The sequence below is a fragment of the Pelodiscus sinensis genome, chromosome 2 (assembly GCF_052426305.1).
Source record: "Pelodiscus sinensis isolate ZL-2025 chromosome 2, ASM5242630v1, whole genome shotgun sequence".
Taxonomy (NCBI): domain Eukaryota; kingdom Metazoa; phylum Chordata; order Testudines; family Trionychidae; genus Pelodiscus; species Pelodiscus sinensis.
Window position 1 is genome coordinate 63,188,149 of NC_143053.1, and position 18,745 is coordinate 63,206,893.

An 18,745-nucleotide genomic window follows, 5' to 3' on the forward strand; every position below is an offset into this window, starting at 1 on the left:
TACATTTATATACCAGGAAATGAAAGCCATTGAAACTGCCTTCTAGTGCAAATTCATTTCCTAGGGATGCAGCATTCAAGTTGGGGCCTAAATATTGACAACATCATCTTGCTAATGCTGGGTACATTTAAACATCTTTGGTGAGCCATTCTGCAATCTACACAGAAGCTATAGCAGATCTAGGGTCCTGTAGCAGCCTGACAGGCTGGAAGCTTTTTGTGCTTTATGCTTGTCAACCTGGCAGGTCCCTCAGGAGAAGAGGCTGCTGCCATCCCCATTCCACATACATGCTGATTTAATCATTAAAACGTGTGTTCATCTTATGTTCCCAAGGCCTAACTGTGCACAGCAGGTTTAACTAAATTGCCAATAAGAAACCCTCTAAATCATCTGCTGCCCTGACTCACAGCACCAGAAGCAGATGCAGCAGCAGATCCCAGGATACACAGGGGCTGTTTACCAGCAGCTCTGCCTTTTTGTATCAGCCAAGTATTTTCATCATTAATAAACAATCAAGAAGGGGAGGGGGAGAAAGACAGGAAAGAAAAGGAAATGCCAGGGCAATGGCACTTTCTCAATGCCTTTTGTGTCATTATCCACGCTGTCAGCTGTTCAACAGGAGAGGAGAAGGACCCTCTACTCCAAGCAACCCTATATTTTATGTTCAGAAAAGGATTAATAGGCTTGTTCCAGGGAGCATGGACCGGGAGGAGGCTGGCTGGAGTAATGCCAACAAGCTGTCACTTCACAGATCACAGAGCAGTGGATCTTGTCCTTCCCTTCCTCTTTTGGCTGGGACTTTAATTGCTCTGAGGGACACATCTCTTATTCTGTCAGTGTGTGTGTGGACAGATAGTGAAAGGCAAAGAATACCCAGTATCTGGATATTTTGGGTGTGTATTTCACTATTTATGCATGCTCTGATTATAATAGCTATTGAAAGAAATCCTTAGAATGGAGAATTAATTCCGGCAGAAGTAGCCCCTTTTGCCAGGTGTTACTTAATTCTGTTGCCAAGCCATCTCTGGAAAGCCAAGAAAATCCAGAGATTGTTTAACCCTATGGGTAAGCTAAATTGGCACCTAAAATTGGGTCTGGCCACTGAACCCTGAAAACAAGAGCAGGGTTTGGGCCACTCCTATGATGATACTTCAGTAGAAAGCTAGACCACATATGACAGATGCTCCCCAATATAATAGCCAGACTTATTACCCTTAAGAATAAGCAAAATTGTGCTGCCTGTAGGATATTGAGAGAATTTCAGTAGAGGAGGCTACTACTTCAGGTTTGATGTGATGGGCATTCTATAATGTGTAATTTTGTTGGCTGAATTAGTATTTTCTATCTTTTAGGTAAAGAAAAAACATTTCAGTGCTGTAAAACAAAATGTAGTGCAGATTATTGACACATTTCCAAGTGATCGCTTAGGCATGTCTTTTTTTTTTTTTTGGTAGTGCATGCATATATTTTGTCAAGTAAATGCTCACTAAATGCACTAGGCCCAGCCTTCAATGGCATAAATCAGCATAGCTCCAGTGATTTCAATGTTGCTCTGCTGAGTTACACAAGCTGGAGATCTGACCCAATTTTATCTTAAAATATATTGAATTGATATAGAATATGCCATTTTCATAAAGGTTTTGATGAGCTGTCTGAGTAAAAATGCCACATTTCCCTACTGAAACCTCCCCCCCCCCCCTCAGCTTTAGGTTAAGAAGATGAGGTTTTGGGGTTGTGAGCCAGAGTCAGGGCTAGCTGGCCATTGAGAGTTTATTCTACTTGACTCACTCAAGCTCAATGAAAGGGTTCCTTTGGTTCCTCTTTACTAAGTATGGCACACTCGGGATTGAAAATTCTCAGGCTAAAACTCCCCATCACTGTGGTATCGAGTGCTTCACAGTCTTCAACACTTTTATCCTTACAACACCTTTGTGTAGTAGGGAAGAGCCCCCATGCCTATGATATAGATGGGGGCTGAGTTGCAACACAATCAAGTGACTTGCCCAGGGCTGTACCAAAGGTCTCTGAATCCCTGGACAGCACCTGAAGCATCAGACCAATCTTGATGGGCTGCAGAAGCACTTCAGGGGAACCATTTACTTCACTCTGCACCATCACTTGAAATGTGCAAATCATACCCATGATCAAAGAGACTGTCATTTCTTCTACAACTCTTATCTACAGCTCCACTGCCATTTTTTTGCAGAAGAGGCTATGCAAATGGTGCTCTCATTTGCATATCTTCTTCCAATTCTTTTTCCAGAAGAGGTTTTGACGATAAAAAGCCTCATGTAGATGGGGCCATTCAAAAATTGAGGTTTACAGGATCTTGCAAAAAAGGGTTTTTTTTCCAACAAATGGCTTTTTATCGGCAAAACATCTTCCGCAAACAAATGTGGAAGAAGATATGCAAATGAGAGCTCCATTTGCATATCCTCTTCTGCAAAAAAAAAAATGGCAGTGTAGCAGTGTGTGTGTGTATATATAAGTGTATATATGTGTGTGTGTGTGGTGGTATTGTTCTTCACTGTTGCTTCTAGTGCAGTTTCCTCAATAAATATTTTAGCACCCCTGTTAGCCCCATAGGCACAGCTGTAAGAAATCCAGGTATGTTAGGTTGCACCTCTGTCTGAAAATGGTTTTAAGCACATTGACAAATGAGTATGAGGGTGCAGGATTCATGGTATTTCCTAATCCCTTCATTATTTATTGGGTGGTTTCTAGTTTCAGAGGTGATGCAAGGTAAGTATTGCTGAGAAAGCAGGAATAAGATTTCATGAAGAGTTGTGGCTAAAAGCATGCAGTGGCATAGTAAAATGTGCACTGAATATATAATATCGGAGGGACCTAATGCCATTCCTCAGAATCAGTATTGTAGCCTCTACTGTGCTTTATTTAGATTCCTATTCCCTTCTCTGCACTGTGGCATTGGAGGAGTTGTTATGTGCAGTGACTATTAAATACATTTTCAGGAAATGCAAGAAGGATGCATCAGTGAGCTAGCTTTGAAAAGATGGTTTACACTTAGACCCGTTAATATAAAATAAATCCTTGGATTCTGGAAGAAAGGCTCTTATAACAAGTGTGTAATATAGGAAGTATTCTCCAATGGTTAATTTACAATACCAAGGATCAGAAGATCTGGGTTTTGTTCCTGTCTCTCTTGTAGATACACTGCATGACACAATAGAAAAGGACAAATCTCTTACCCTATTTGTACCTCAGTTTCTCTCTCTATAAATTGGGGTTAGTTAATATGTCACAGGGGCATTGTAGGCACTAATTTAGATGGGAGGCACCAAAGAAACTCAGAGTATTGGTAATACTAACAGGATCAAAATCTTAGGGGCTCCAGTTGTATTTAATTTGACTAGTGAACCAGGAATGTATTGGCCAATGGGCCATTTCTGTGGACCAAATGTAATTTGTGACTTGCAACAACCACAGTGCACACCACAGAACAAGAGACTGCAATGAAGCCAAGATCTTGTGCACTATGCAGACACCCCTATTTTTGATTACTCAGTTGAAATTCTCTTAGTGCTTCAAACCATTCAAAGCACATTGACTTCCATTGGGGTGGGGATTTTATTTGGTGTACATGGGTTAATTGTTCTGGACTTTAAGGCTGAATCATGCTTGGATTCCAGGTTTTGATAATTCTCCTATTACCTGCATGGGGGAAGACAGCATGTCTCCCAAATTGGCAGCACATGGAAAGTGTCCAACATTAATACAATTATGGTGACTTAATAGTCATGTATGCTTACATATGCCTGTTGAGGTAAATGGAGGTCTTTCCATTCACTTCATTGGGCATTATGCCAGACAGATATATAGGAGGCTATTATGGGACTAACCTGGAGTTGGACCTCTCTAATCCAGCAAGTTGGACCTCTCTAATCCAGCACCCTCACAACCTGACCAGTCCCAGATGAGGGATTTTGCTGGACCAGGGGAGGTCATATTTGGATCCCCTGCTATCAGCTCCCCAAGCCCTGGACCAGCCACCAGCCTCCTGGCTGGCTTTCCCTTGCCATCAGCCTTGCTGCCCTGCTGGTCCACCCACTGCCTTCCTTGCTATGCCAGGCATCCCAGCTCCCTGTGTGCTGGGCTTCTGGCCCTGTTGGGCAGCCCTGCTGCAAAGCACTGAGCTCCTGGCCCTGTAGCACTGTGCCAAGGTCCTGGCCCTGCTGGACAGCCCCACTGAAGAGCGCTGAGTTGTGCTTGGCTACCCAGTTACGGCATGCCAGGCAGCCCAGCATCGGGGAGCCCAGCCACCAGACCTCCACCAGGATCTCTGGTCCTGGAACATCCGTGGTCCTGCCGGACAATGGATGTTGCCAGACCAAGAAACCCCAGATTACCGAGGTTCAACCTGTAGAGGACCCACTTTCATTTAGTTTAACAGCCTTGTGTAAGCACAACGAGGTTCAACTAACAAGGCTCTTTCATGTAGTCTAATTATCCATGTATTAGGTCATGTGGCTTCTTACCTTGAAGAACAGGGCTTGGTTCTGGCAGACTATGGAATAATTCTAACATGATGAAGAAGGCTCCTACAGAATGATAGCACAAGACAACAAACTGAGCAGTAATCATGTAGGCTTTTGACTTTTGCTTGACTGAACATTAGTGACATGTCTTCAGCTAAGTGTGCTATTCACTGATGAAATGCACTGTTCTTTGGGTGTGCACTTTACATGCAAATGCACTGTTCCTTGAGTGTGCACTTAACAAACTGCGCACAATCTTGACTGAGTTTGCTCAGTGAGTGATTTTTTTCAAGCATTCTTAATACAGCTAAATCAAAACCAATTTCCTCCCAAATTAGAGCCTGCACTGCTTTCATGCCATATTTCTCCCTTTAACCCTCAGCCATTAAAACACCCAGGAATGTCAGAAGAGCTCTACTATTTGCAAAATAGATGGCCAGGAATAGCCCTAGCTGTTTTGCCAGCCATCTTGGAAAAAGTTTTTTTTTGTGTCCCATATGTAGCAGAGTGGATGGGGGGTGAGGGAGGGTTGTGGAGCTGAGGGGCTTAGTGATACAGCCCCCCCTGAAAGTTGGCACCCAAGGCAACAGCCTGCTTAGCCACCCTTAGAACCAGCCCTGCATGTGGCCAAACCATTTTTGCTTAAACTTAAAACAAGGCTCTGGGTCAATATATTTGCACAAAGTGGGTACTTCAGAATATGCTATAATTATCCGTGGCCACAAATATGCAAGTCCAGGAGACACCAGCTAACTGAATGCATGCAGCACAAGGGAGAGAATTAACTGAGCTCCTATTAAAAAGCAATACTGCATAGCTGGAGTCTTTTTATTTTACCTTATTACCTTAAAGGTTTGGATGGGGAGAGGTGACACATACACGAACCCTACATCTCTCTCATATGAGGTTGGGGACGACTGACTGACCTGATGCAAACATGCCTGCCCTGCACTTTCCACCCTCTATGCCTAGCTCTTTTGGTACCTGGTGCCACATTTTCTTAAGGCAACAGGTGGGGGATGCAAAGGGTCATGGGACCACCTCCACAGATTTCTGTCAGGGTTCACACCAGAACGTGGCCAGCAGCAGCCTTTTGGCACTCTGCAGGAGGGAAGGGAGGGAAGCTACTTGCAGCAGAATGGAGCTGGGGCAAGGGATGACCAGGCCCATGTTTTTCCTGAGGTCATCTAGACCCTCCTAACCTTCCCCCAATCCCCTGTTGCTATGCCCTTCCTGCCTGTACAGTATAGAAAGGCAGCTAACACCTCCAAGCTGCTGCTGGCCACCAACATAACCCAGTCATCTGTTATTCCCTGGTTAAGCATGGGCAGGAAGAGGTTAAAAGCCTGAAGGTGCACCAGGGCTCAGAGAATCTGTTTACAGGAGTTTCAGCCAATGTAGTCAGAGAGGTTGCTCAGCAATGGAGGATGCCTAGGGGGCAGAGCAGCCTCACACTGCCTGGGAACAGGACTAAGGGTAGGAGGGCAACATGTGAAGAGGGTGCTAAATGCCCCTGATCAGGAACCTGCTGTAGGATCGACCAGTACTGGAGAAAGGAAAAAGATGGAAAATAAGGGCCAATTTAAAAAGTGGGGTCACCTGTGGGAGGGCTTAAATACAAGACTGTCCCTATAAAAACGGGATCTCTGGTCAGTCTAGATACGAGGTTCAGCCACCCTTCCCATCCATAGGGATGCACCCCTGGCAGCACAGTACCTCCTATCGGAGTAACTTGGAATGCCACCAAATCACCAGCACCATTTCTTTGAGTACACGGGGAGACTCCGACCTAAGTGCTGGCCAAGCAAGGCCCTTTTTAGTCTGCCAAGAGAGGTGAGTCCAGCCATGGTAGAGGAGACGAGCAGCACTCCCTGAGTCTGACCCTCCTGGTGGCATAACTGGGTGCCTCCGGCATGGTGGTTTCTTCAGTGCTGGGATCTGGAACTGCTTCTCAACCACCACTGCTGGGTCTGGGTTCTCATTACTACCCATGCACATGTTCATCTTGTCTCCCCAGGCAGGATGAAAAGAGGAGTGGGGCTGCAGTAAGACAGGCTGTACCTTGTTGGTATGGTCCTGATAGATGATTCTGACGTTCTTACTGTGGGGAACCACAGGGAGAAGAAATATTCTGTTCTCCATAGGCAGTTGTCAAGGTTGCTGAGCACATGCATGGGGTAGAGAATGAATTCCATGAATGAGTAGGAGGTGGGGATAGGCATCCCCTAAGGATGTGCAGATGAGCCCCGCCCCTGCTTTTAGACCACTAAATGATCCACCTGAAATCACCTGAGAGATGGGGATGCTTCATCCCCACTGCACAGATCTGGAAGTGGTGGGATTAGGGTCATGCAGGGAGTTTGGCAGAGCAGGGTCTTGAGGCCAGATCATGGGCTTGGAGGCTGAACTCCTTCCTCTGCCCATGTAGGGTGAAAACAGGAGCACCCGGTCCTCAAGTTCTTTTGAAGTATTCCCTTCTCATGTCCAGCCTCTTCTCCCCTGAACATCCACTGCAATAACAGGCCTGCTGTCCCCAAAGGAACAGAGCACCCCCACTTGTCTGATTGACCTCAGCAGCAGTGCCCAGAGAGCATCACAGCACTGAGTTAGATTGATTGTAAACAGAATCATGAGTTTTATTACCAAAGTTTAAGATTAAAGGGACAGTGGATAAGGATTATGGGAAAAAAAGGATTATATAATCCTTTTCCCTCTCTTGTCCTGGAAATCAGCTCTCAAGCACCCAGGACTTCAGCAAGTAGCCTGGCAGGCATTTCCAGGAACAGCAGGAAGCCCTTCCACTAAAGTTGTATGCTCTCGGAGGGTAGTCACAGTTTCAATTCTGTTTGTTCAGCACCTAAAATGCCATATCCCTGATTCTCTAACATGACTGCAACATTAGTAAGTGAACTGTCTATAATTCAGCCTCTCTCCAGTTTTCAGCTCTGTATTGTCTAACTAGACTAATAGCACAGCTAGATAAATTGCTGACTAAAAGCCCATTCCCTAGCTACATTTACACCTGGATCAAGGGTGGGCAATAAAATGGTGACAGTTCTCCAGGGTTGGGCCCTGGCTGGTTGCTGCTGCTATATTTACCTTCGCCACCACAGGTATGGGCAGTTGCAGCTCCTGTTGGCCATGGATCACCTTTCTCAGCCAATGGGAGCTGCAGGAAATGGCACAGACCAGGACACCACTTCCCATTGCTCCCATTGACCAGGAACAGAGATACATGGAGCTACACTCACCCTTACCTGCACAGACATAGGTAAATATAGTGGTGGTGGCCCATCAGGGTCTAACCCTAGCAAACCAGATTCAGCCCATGGGTGAGTATTTGCCCACCCTGGCCTAGATTATAAACTCTGCACAGCAGGGATCACTCCCAGGGAATGAGAGTGCTGCAGGGGTCAGTTACATATGAGGCCAGGAGCAGGCATGATTTAAACACCATCAGCTTCTTAATGCAGCAGCTACAGCCTCAGGCCACAAGCAAATGAGCAGGCAGGGGGTTTGGGGCTGGCAGTGATGCTGGTGCTCAGATCCCAACTTTATGGGGGGAAGCAATGGGAAGCTCCAAAGGCAGCAAACTGAGCAAGAGCATCAGTTGTCACTGTCTGCCCAGTGTTGCCAGTAGGGAATTCATGATCACAGAATCCACTGAACTCAGACGCTTGACACCAAAAATCTCAGGCAGCTTCAACATATGCTAAAGGAGAATCTCCCACGGTTGGTTACAGTCTGAGGTCTGTGACACACAGTCAAGCAGTAGAGGGCAGCAGATAGCCAAGAGCTGCTCCAGTGGTCCTGGGGAAACACTTCACTGAGGGTGGACATCTTGTCCTGGTGCTCAGAGCTCAGCACTTAGGACAGATCATGACCCTGGCAATGGGGGAAATAAGATGTAAGGGCACTCGGTGATGAAAATAATAACTATATTAAATTGCCGCGCTATCCTGCTCACCAATCACGCACTCTGAATCATCAGTGTGAAAATCTCCTTCTTAAATGAACAGCCTGGGTGGCATCAAAACTGCATGTGAGGAGTGTAGTGTGAGTGTGGGACATGCCTTCACTAGCTGAAGCCACTCCCCATCCCAGAACAGCTCATCTGCCACACAATGGATTTCACCTACTGCTGAGGCTGCTTAAGAGAGGTGCCTATTGTTTTGTGCTACTGCTTCTGTTCTGGACATTACGGTACCTTCTGAAGGGTAGAGGGGTTTGGAGTCTACCCTTCAAAAGGTAGGGGGTAGAAGCCCTGGGATCCTCTCATGGGAGGAGAACCCCTGGGATCCTCCATGGCCACAGCTGGTCATGGATTTTATAACCCCACTGCGAGGGGGCACCTTTAACAGCCCCCTGCCACTGCATTGTCTGAATGCTCTAGCACAGAGAGAGCCATGCCATTGGAATCAGCAGCTCCTCGGTTTTCCCTCCTCCAGGTGCCAGCCCTGCTCAGGATGTGGGAAATGACCAGCTCACCAGCCCTATGCCATGAGGCTGTGGCACAGTGTAGTGCTGTCTAGGCCTTGTGGGTGACTTCCTCCCCCTCCCCCCCAGATGAATAGGGCCATCCCTGGGGGGAGCAACACCCGGGACAACCCCTTCCACACCCAGGTTAAGGAAGATACAATTTGTATCGCCTGCACGATGCGTCGATAAGGGGAGGCTCACTCCCGGACTGCTGCGCCTCTGCATTTTAAATGTAGTAAGAGCCCTGTAGCTCTTACTACATTTAAAATGCAGAGGCTAAGTGGTCCTGGACCCAGCTCATGCAGGTCCAGCAGCCCCTGTCCGCGGGAGGGCCCGCAGGATGGGGGGCTTCTCAGAAGCCTCTCCTATCCCCCAGTGCCTCTGATAGAGGTGGGGGGGCTGGCGGTACCACGGAGAGTGCTGAGGGGAACTGGCTTTAAGCCAGCTCCTCCCCAGCACCAGTTCTTGTTTCCTGCCCCTCCTTGCAGCCTCTCATACATAGTCATCATTCACTCTACTTCCTACGGCTCCTGCCACTGTGATGAGTGAACAGGGGCCTGACCCCATGGGAGCACATACATGGGGATAAAGACTTTACTCAGGGTTTTATATGCCACTGATTCCTAACTGAAGACTTTGTGAAACGATGGCTTTTGCTAAAGCCACAGAGGGCAACATCATAAGCAAGTCAAGGCATTCAAGGTAGTCCAAGTTGCATCTTCAAACCAACTTGGTGCACACGTTCTGAGGGTTGGATGATAAAAAGATCCCTTACAGTGAGCAAACTGGAATATGAGGCCTTCTGAACTTTGGGAATGTTTGAAATTCAAAAACTGACTTAGCTCAGAATGTTGCTAGAAATCCTTGTGCGCATAATGGGCGGTAGCAAGTCCCTCAAGCCAGATGCTGCGAAACGTGGAAATGTTCAGACATGCTAAGAACTAAGTATTTATTCTTTCTTATTGGACGCAGGTTGGTATTGAGCTTTTAATTAGTTACAAATAGTCTTTAGTGAACAATTTAATCAATAACATGGGGAATATACCACAGTGAGAATAAAACACTAAGATACTCATATTGTACAGTTCACTTTTATGATGTCCTAGTTCACTACTTGCATGTTTATTTCTTTGTGAGTCACCTTTTTAGATGGCCCACATCCTCCTTGCCACAATGCCCCAGGCTATTTGAGAAAAGCTTGAGTTTAAGATCGGAAAAAAGACAACAAAATCCTTCAAAGAATAATATGCTTCGTATGAAAGAAGATGAAAATAAGAAATGTTAGTGAAAAAACTATGCAGCACAGTATTTCAGAAAAAATATGCTATGCAGTACAAGATTCTCAGCACATAGCAAAAATCTGTTGACACTTGTTTGAATGTATGTATAGCTCTAATGTTATCTGTCAAACAACTCAATTGTTTACATGTTGATGTGGAGCGGAATCATCTCTCAGGGTTATCTTATCGGCCCACCCGCCTGGCTGGCAACTGGCATCAAATATCTGTGTGTGGGTTTGAATCAGCTCCACTCATGTGAGCATTTGTTCATTTGCTATGCTCAATATATGCTGGGATGCAAGATTTATTATTGGTAGAGAAGCAGAATACATAGGAAAACCAACTAGAACTGGCCTTATTCTTAACATTTTCTAGTTTCACAGGCTATCCAAAAGCAAGAGAACCTTTCCACATAAGTTTATGGGACAACACTTTAAGGCTATGGCTCCACTGTGCATTAAGATATGCAAATGAAGCTCAATGATGAATATCACCGTGCCTCATTTTCATACCTAATGAGCCGCCATTTTGTGGAAGAGGCTTTTGCACAAAAAGAATCTGTCTACACTACTCCTTCTTATGCAAAAAACCCCTCTTGCGCAGGAGCCATTCTGCTGCTTATTTCCAGGAAGAACGGCTCCTGCGCAAGAGGGGTTTTTGCGCAAGAAGGAGCAGTGTAAACAGCTCCTTCTTGTGCAAAAGTCCCTTCCACAAAATGGCGGCTCATTAGGTATGCAAATGAGGCATGGTGATGAATGCATATCGTCTTGCGCAACCATGCACAGTGTAGCTGTAGCCTAAGTGTTTAATGTTATCAACACTTTTAGAATTGGCAGTGATAAGGAATGTGTTGATACCAGCCTAAAATGTCCGCATGCTACTGTGCTAGGGTATTTTGAGCATGGTAAGCCATGTTAATTTTAAGGACTAACTGTGGCCTAAATAACCACTCCTAGCAATAAGGAAAACAATTGATAATCTATCCCAGTGGCAGTGGCTTAGGCACCTGGTTCTTTGTTAAAATACCCCTCTACAACAGTAGCAGAAGGATGGGGAAAGTGGGAGATTTAGCATATGGCTCCAAAGAATTAGTTGATACTGAATTTAAAAGGTGCCAAATTGTATGTGTAACCCACACACTTAGTGGTTCACTGTCCCTTGTAGTGGCACTTAACCACTTACAGCAAGAGATAAGAATGAGTGAACTCCACACCATAAGCTAAGACCCAGCAGGCTTTATAACTCCAGAGTTCCCAGGTTCAAATGTGCCCAGTGGCAGTTACATAGGGGCTACGTCTACACTGGCATGATTTTCCTGAAATGCTTTTAACGGAAAAGTTTTCCATTAAAAGCATTTTCGGAAAAGCACGTCTAGATTGGCAGGACGCTTTTCCGCAAAAGCAGTCCATGGCCAATCTAGACGCGCTTTTCCGCAAAAAAGCCCCGATAGCCATTTTCGCGATCTGGGCTTTTTTGCAGAAAACAAATCTCTGCTGTCTACACTGGCCCTTTTGCGCAAAAAGTTTTTTGGAAAAAGACTTTTGTCCAAACGGGAGCAGTATAGTATTTCCGCAAAAGCACTGACAATCTTACATGAGACCGTCAGTGCTTTTGAGGAAATTCAAGCAGCCAGTGTTGACAGCTGGCAAGTTTTTCCGCAAAAGCAGATGATTTTGTAGAAAAACTTGCCAGTCTAGACACAGCCATGTAGTAGCGACTTCAGCAGGGGAGATAAGGAAGCACCCTGCTGGATTGGACCCAAGGTTCTGGGTGATAGCGTCCTATATTAAATGCTGATGCTTTTCAGCAAAGTTGACTCTTAAAAGTAGGCAGCCAGCCATTCATTGTGTTTATTAATCTGCTAATCTTAAAAAAGGCTCCATTTTCCTTTCATAATTATGATAAAACGGACTACTGGGCCTTGCTTTCCTGAGAACAGTAAATCAGTTTAATTGCAGTGGGCAAGATGTTTGGAGTAATTTGGAGTGTTCTGAAAACGTACGGCCTCCAGTTTTATACCCTTGATTGACTTCAGTGGAGATAGGCAAGCTTAAAACTGGAGTAATGCTGGGATGAATGAGACCCTTAGATTTTCTCTTAAAGTTTTCAATCATCTTTGTACTAAAAGGTAGAGAAAAGGAATACTTTCATAGACAAGCCTATTCATTTATTTAACCAATAGCAATATTTATGAGTTTTATAAATTAATCAGCAATTAATTCTTATGGAAGATCCATTTTTCTGGAGTTTATTAAAAATACACTAGCTATGGTAGTTTCATACCATCTCTCTGGAACATTGTGAATGAATAGTTACACACATTAACATGAAGCAGTAACTAAGGCTATACAAAAGGGAAAACTATGTAGCACTTTAAAGACTAACAAGATGGTTTAATATTAAACCATCTTGTTAGTCTTTAAAGTGCTACATAGTTTTTCCTTTTGTTTTAGCAAGATCAGAATAACATGGCTACCTCTCTATTACTAAGGCTATACAGAGAGGCAAGATGGGTGAGGTAATATCTTTTATTGGACCAACTTTGGCTGGGGAGAGAGACAAGATTTCAAGATACACTGAGCTCTGATCCAGGTCTAGGAAAGGTACTGAGACTCCCACAGCTCAATACGAGGTGGAACAGATCATCCAAGGGACCATTCGATTAAATGTACCAAGGGCTGTGGTGGATTCTCCATCACAGACCATTTTTATTGGATTTTTTTCTGCACTATATGTGCTAGGAATTATTTTGGAAGTTCTATGTCCGGTGCTATGCAGGAGGTCAGACTAGATGGTCACCATGATTCCTTCTGGCCTCAGAATCAATGGAGGTGAAGTTAAAGATCAATAACCTCAGCCAATCATTAATCCCCAAGAAACATCCTGTGCCAAGATTTCTATAGCCAATATCAAACTTATAAAGATGAAAGCATCTGTAAAACTCCAACTTTTTAAGGGCAGTGTTTCCCTGTGTATTTCATTTGTTGAAGGTTAGGTACATGATGTTATCCATGTGTGCATTACATTACGCATTAGGTTACTGTGTGCTATATATGTTCAAGTATAGCACAAGCACTGTCAATCTCTTTCTTGCCTCCAGCCTTGAATTTAGTAGTGCTGGATCAGGCTGAATAGCTGCAATTGGATTAAGACACCTAAGATTATGTTCAAAGCAGAGATGTTTTTGCACAGATGATGCAAAGTATTTGAGTAGGAACCAAAGGCCAGTGTTCACTCAGGCAGAATGTGTGCAGTATCCCATGGATCAGTCCCAAGAGCGGAGAATGGGCAATGCCTTTATTTAAAACCTGTAAAATAGGGAGTGCTGAATGTGGTGAGAGAAGTCTGATGAAAACACAAAATTATTTAGTGTGTATAGATCCCAGGAACGCCAAACAAAACCCAGTCCTGGTCTCCACTAGAAAATTAGGTGGCATAACAACTTAGCTCAGGAATGTGAAAATTCCACAATACTGAGCAATGGGGTGGAAATAATCCTTTCAGCAACCTAGATACCACCTCACAAAGAGGTAGATTAGCTATGCTGATAGGAGGGCTTCTCCTCTTGGTGTAGGTAGGGTCTACACTGAAACACTACAGGGATATAGCTGTTGCTTCTCAGCTAGGCTGCTGTAGCATTTTAAGTGGACAGAAGCCTCAATAACTGCCCAATGTAATGGCTGACACAATTTAGTTTAGATAAATAAAAGGATTTTAAAAATGTACTTTGGGTCTGATCCAAAACTTATGAATTGATTCTTGTACTAAGTAACATGATCATTTTGGGTCATTTGAGTGGACTCAGCAGATGTTGACAAGGCCCAGCAAGGGACATAGGGGAAAGATCAGAAACATGAAGAATAAGACAAGAAACCTCTTATTTTTAGGCAAGACTAGGACGACTAGAGGTATTTAAAGTGGGAAGGTGATGGCTATATTAAAAGTATGTAAACTAATGAGTAGTGTAATGCATACTATACTGGTTGGTCCCGTTGTCCCTTTACTAAACTACAAAAACAAGACATCATTTATCAAATCTGAAAGGCAACAAATTGTGTAAAACGATAAAAGGAAATACTGTATTTTGGACCACATATAATTAAACTGTAGAGATTGTTGCCACAGGATATTATTGAAGGAAATGTTCAGAAAGGAATACCATCTGCGGTTAAACTAGATATGAACATGTCAAGGTATAGCAACCCTCATGCTTCAGGCTATAAACTGATTGCCAGCTGGGTTCAGGAAATGCGGTTCCCCTACATGGCCTAGTATTAAATGAGGTTCCATATCTATTCAGTAAAGCCCACTGCAGAAGGAAGGACAGTATGTTAGATGGTATGTTAGATGTTTCTTTTAATTAGTATTGCAATCACTGTCTCTTTACATAATTCCCCTTCATGTAATGCAAGAATCAGGGGTCACTGAATGAAATCAATAGATAGAAGGTTTAAAACAACAAAAGGAAGTACTTCTTCATGCAACAAACCACCTTTGGAACTCTTTGCTAGAGGATGTTGTGAAGGCTGAAACTATTACTGGGTTCAAAAAACAATTAGATAGATTAATAGAGCCCATTAGTGGTTATTAGCCAAGATGGCCAGGGATGTACTTGCTCTGGGTGTCCCTCAGGGTATGTCTACACTACAGAGTTTTGTTGGAAAAATGGCCATTTTTCTGCCAAAATCTAAGTTACATCCTACTAGTTATTTGAAGGAGGAATAAGATCCTCCGGAAAAGGGCTTTTTTTCCGGAGGATCGGGGCCAGTGTAGATGCTCTTTTCCGGCTTTTCTAAAAGCCAGAAAAAAGCGGCGGACATTTTTATTTAAATGCCGCGGGGGATATTTAAATCCCCCGCGGATTTCCCTATTACGACCTGTGAAATTAACATGCCCCTTTCGGAAAAGGGGCCAGTGTAGACGTAGCCAGGGTTTTTTCTGACATTGGTAAGCCTCTTTCTACAAGGAAGAAGCTTTTTTCTGAAGGAGCTCTTCCTCTTCACCCCTTACTGTTTCACACTCTTGTGCCTCCCCCCCCACCAGACACTTTCTCTAGCCCACTCCTACCTCCACCCCTCAGCCAGACATTCTGCCCCCAGCCTGCTCCTTCCCCCTCTCCCCAGGCCAGACAACTGCCCCTAGAAATAGGGGGGGTTAGCGAGTGTAGCAAGCAGGGGGCACAGCCCCCTCCCTAGTCATAATCCAAAGAGATAATATTTTAAGTCTTTTTCTCAGCCCATCGTAATAATCAAATAGGAGGCAATTTTTGATCTTACAGCACTGAGCTGAAGAAGATAATTTTTGCTAGTTTTGACGGCCATTTTAGTGTACTATCTGTTTTAGATTGTGTATCTTTTCCTTTGGGTTGTTGCAAAAGGCATTATGTCATGTGATTTAATATAACTGAATTGAAATGTAATACCTCCTCACTTAATAAGAATGCTGGAACATGACCTTCACTAATATTTGTTGTGTGCTTTGAGATCTTGCTCTAGAAGTGCAATGTATTGTTATTTATTTAAAGTTGTTCTTATATTATAGGGGTGGCCAAACCATGGCTTGTAAGCTGTGTGCATCTCTTTTGCAGTTACAGTGTAACTCACACAGCCCTTCATGCCCCTGCCATTCTCCATGGGAAAAATTAAAGCAGGCTGGAAGAAGCCTGCACAGAGCCGGCTATGGAAAGCACTTATAGGAAGCCAATCAAAGGACAGCTTGCTGAGACAGCTCTGTTTATAAGGAACTGCTCCGCAAAGCAGTAGGCAGTAGGGTCCTGACCAGTGAGGGGGAAGGACTGGTTCCTTGGGAGAAGCACCTTGGGCAGAGTAGCGCAGTATTGGGCAGGCTTAGGAGAGCAGAGGAGGGGCTCTAGCCTGATACCTCTCTGGCTGTGGCCTTGATACAAGGACTGGAAAGATTCCAGTGTCACATGGAAATGGCCCAGGGAACACTGAGGGCAGTTAAGGGGAGTGGAGGAGGGCAGGGCCTGGGTCACCTCCTTCCCCTTTCACTGCACTTCACCACACCAAATTATGGCTTTACAGACTGCAGCTTGCTCCTCATGGGAACTAGATCTCGGTTACAGTTGGCGATGGTGGCAGGTGTGAGATGGGGGACTGCAGGCAGCCCCCAGAAGGGGGCGCAAACAGAGTGGTGGGAACTGCCGGAGGATGTGTGGGCAGTGTCCCGAAGAGGATGCCACAGTCGAGGGAGCAAAGTGGGTCCAGAGGGCACAGCAGATCAGAGAGTGACAATGGGCAAAACACTGGCCAGAAGAGTTGAGGAACAGAACTAATTCCAGGAGTAACCAGCAGGAGGTTGTGGTAGTGAGTCAACCCTGTTACATCTGCCTACCAGACTGGGGAGGGAAGGAGGTTCAGGGTTTCTGCCCTGTGCAAGGCTGATGAGGCAAATACAATTGGTGCTGGAAGTGTTATCTCCCTTCCTCTCCCAACAGCTTAAATCATATCCCCAGGCACTATCCCCATTTCCCCTCAATGACCCCTCCCTGCAGCTCCAATGTGTTATCTCTTTGTGGAAAGGTAGCAGCAAAGGTTGGCAGCTGCACCGAGGGCCACTGGTTTAGTTCCATGGGGAGTGGCAGGAGCAAAAGCAGTGGCTCTCCCTGCAGTTCCTAGCTGCTTGCAGCTGTCTCGCTCATGGCCACACAACTCCCACTTTCTGACTCTAGCAGCTGCAATGCTGGGGTGGGTCCAGGTGGCACCAAGTGACTGAGGCCAGCAAACCCTGGTAAAAATTGGGAGGGTGGGGAAGTGACTTGATGTGTCTTTCCTTTTGTCACCTCCAGCTTCTGCCCAGTGGGCAAAGGGTCTTGGGCCTTCAGGCCTGCAGGGCACAGTTGCCAAGGTTCAGAGTTTCAGCAGAAGTCAGGCTGAAAACCCACACCCTGGCAGTTGCACCCTGGTTCTAGATCATCTGAAAATGATTGTATGATGTTTGGGAGGTCACAAGTTTGGTCACCTGTTAGATTCTTACAAATTAAGAGTCATATTTCAGTTATCAACTCTCAGCAAAAAAACATAGCTTTCTTATTGCACCGCAGCTGTGAAAGAGGGCTGTGTAGTCACAAGGCTTTTCGCTATCCATGAAAACATTTAGAGCATGACAAGACAAGCTTCCTTATTTAATGTTCCCCAAACCTAAACTGGATGGAGCAATTCTAGTAATGAGAAAGTAGCTCAGGCTCCCATTAATCGTTTGCCTTCCTGCTGAGGAAAGCACCAGAAATGTTGTTGGTTTCATGATGTGGACTAGGCACTGTACTCCATTAATTTAAATCAATCACTTTGCTGACAAACAGCAGTGCCTTTCATTCTCTACCACAGTGGACAGGATTCAGATGGACTACACAGTTACAAAAGCCAATTTATCCTATAATCAGTCCCATAAGGCATCCAGTCCTAGCTCTGCAAACGTCCAGTGCCTTTATTTAATCTGGCAATAAAAAACTACACAACAATAATTTCAACATTAATTTTGACTTCATAATAGTTCAAGGACAAAAATCTTGAGAAATCTTAGGTACCAGGCAAATGATCCTATTTTTTCAGGTCTCATGACATTTAAAATGAGTCTCTGTGATCACGTTGTTGGGTATAACAAAGCCAGTTCTTAGCCTCCTACTTAATCCCAGCAAGCATCACAGTCCTCTACCTTTGTCCACATGAATTATCATTGTTGTCTGTTATCTGGGTCCCCAGACACTTAATAGTCTTTTCTTTGGTGCAGCTTGATCTGGTGCAGCAGTAAGAATTGCTGCAGGCAGTGTCTGACAAACACCTGCCATTTGGTCAATGTCAAGTCCTTTAGGGAGAGAGGGCATTTGTTTTATTTTTGGAGGGAAAAATCCCATATTCATCAAGACCCAACCGCCATGTTCCAGTCCAGCTGGCAATACTAATAGCTACAAAGCTGGTCTCCTGATAAGAACATTCATTTGGGTCATATTAATACTATGTAACAATAGCAGAAAATGTTCCTTTCCTCTGTCAGTTTGGATTTCACCTTCAACTACCTTTCATTGATCCTAGAATTGTAAGAGTCTGCATGAAACGGCACCTTGTGTAAAAACACAGAGGCTACGTCTACACTGGCCCCTTTTCCGGAAGGGGCATGTAAATTTCACTAGTCGTCGTAGGGAAATCCGCGGGGGATTTAAATATCCCCCGCGGCATTTAAATAAAAATGTCCGCCGCTTTTTTCCGGCTTTTAAAAAAGCCGGAAAAGAGCGTCTAGACTGGCCCCGATCCTCCGGAAAAAGTGCCCTTTTCCGGAGGCTCTTATTCTTACTTTGAAGAATAAGAGCCTCCGGAAAAGGGCACTTTTTCCGGAGGATCGGGGCCAGTCTAGACGCTCTTTTCCGGCTTTTTTAAAAGCCGGAAAAAAGCGGCGGACATTTTTATTTAAATGCCGCGGGGGATATTTAAATCCCCCGCGGATTTCCCTACGACGACTAGTGAAATTTACATG